Below are 1,938 nucleotides of genomic sequence, written 5' to 3'. Positions count from 1 at the left end.
TACAAAACTATGTAAATATGTGTATATTTAATTAAAAAAACATGCAAAATGCTGGCAAATTTATTGACATAAGCAAAATATCGCACCACCAACAAGTAATATCTGCTTCCACAATTCTACTTGCTCGTTCTTTTCGCAAACGACGTACACACACACTCTGTTTCTCTCTCACCGTCTCTCGCTCTCTTGCTCTTTCAGTTTTAGTGACGAACTGTTATGTGCTCTTTGGCAAATCTTCAATAACAGCTGCGGTGTCCGAGTGGTTAAGGAGATGGACTTGAAATCCATTGGGTTCTACCCGCACAGGTTCGAGTCCTGTCCGCAGCGATAAACTAATATTTTAGTTTTTCAGTTAATGTCACTTTTAAAAAGTTTAGTATTAATTAGACGTACTTGTACTATGTTATATAAATTTTATAATTAATTCAGTGCTTAACGAACTTGTTTTATAATAAAATTCACGAAATTGACAAAACGATTCAAGACCGCTTTTTACTTTCAATTGCCTATTATTTCGTATATTTTTCGCATTTACCATGGAAGATTTAGCTAGTAATCTATATTTTATATCAGAAGGACGAAATTTTCACAAAATTAAAGTCGTTTTGATAAAATATAATAAAATATATACATACATATGTTTATACAACTGTGTTCGAAATAATAGCAGTGGCATAACAAGGAATTTACAAGTGTATGAAGCAAAAATATAGTGTAATTGATTTTTATTATTGTATTTAATTCACTCATATTAAATTTTAAGATAAGTACGATTTCTTTAATAAAAAAAACCTAAAGTGCCTTGTAAAAAACTAAAAAATGTTTAATAATAGTTTCAGCTGTTATTAATAATAGCAGTATTGCGGGTTTTACATTAAAATATCAATTCAATCAATTTATTCATTATTATAATACGAAATAAAGCTTAAATAATTAGTACTTCGTCGAATGACCGTTGTTGGATAATACAGCTGCGCGTCTCCTAGACATGGAGTGCACCAAACGCTTGCATTTCTCAAGAGGAATGGCCTTCCACCCCTTCTTCACAGCACTTCATAATTGCTTCGTATTTGACGGATTATCTTTCCCTACAGCTTATTGGACCTCTTCCCAAAGATTCTCAATTGGAATAAGGTCCGGTGACTGAGCCGGCCAACCCATAACCTCAACTTCATTTAGAGCAAACCAATGTTTTGCCAACCTACTGGTATGTTTGGGGTCGTTATCTTGTTAATAGACCCATTTCAACGGTATTTTCCATTCAGCGAATGGTAGCATAGGTGAATCCATTTTATCAACATATAATGTGAAACACATTTAGGATCAAAAGAAGCATTACAGGCCTTCGTACATACCGTCGGCGTTCTCGGACACCAAATAAAACATATTTTGTTTCGTCGGACGGCACCTTTCTTGGGCTCCTGCCAAAAAGTTTAGCTGTTATCAACTTGTTTCTTATTGTGAAAGCAGTGACAACAATTGTTGCGATTTACGTGAGTAGCTGCCGACGACGGCCTTACCTCACGGTGCTTTCTTTGAAGCACATAGATCAATACAATGCGTTCATCAGCGCCCCAAAGTATAAATGAACATTGGATTGAATTTTTTAACTCTGCCTGCCTTTAGGTTTCAACCACGGTCACCACGAATCTCCACAAAGTGCCAAACCCAATGCGCCGATTGGAGTAAACTCTAAGGACTAACTGCTTCCCGTGGTACCAGGTTAAAGTCTATGGTAAGACCTTGTAGCTTTTGCTACTACCAATTGAGCTCCCAAAACTCAATGACTGGTGACATTTGTCGCTTGAACAACAAATGTCTTTATATCTATTAGATATAAATATAAACACTGTAATAATTTCAAGCTGAATATTATGGCACTATTTCTGACAGCATAGTCTACATATATGCTGACATTTCAAGGCATGCCCAGATAGA

The 1,938-nt window shown here is 35.6% G+C and overlaps 1 non-coding gene across 1 annotated transcript; it reads left to right on the top strand.

The window, feature by feature from the left end:
• Positions 1-245: 245 nt before the first annotated feature.
• Trnas-uga lies at positions 246-327 on the top strand. Its single transcript has one exon. It is a non-coding gene; the product is annotated as a tRNA-Ser (tRNA).
• The last annotated feature ends 1,611 nt before the right edge of the window (positions 328-1,938 follow it).

This window comes from Bactrocera tryoni, chromosome 5, assembly GCF_016617805.1.
Source record: "Bactrocera tryoni isolate S06 chromosome 5, CSIRO_BtryS06_freeze2, whole genome shotgun sequence".
NCBI lineage: Eukaryota > Metazoa > Arthropoda > Insecta > Diptera > Tephritidae > Bactrocera > Bactrocera tryoni.
The sequence above is the reverse complement of the archived record's forward strand: the minus strand, read 5'-3'. Positions and strand labels throughout refer to the sequence as shown.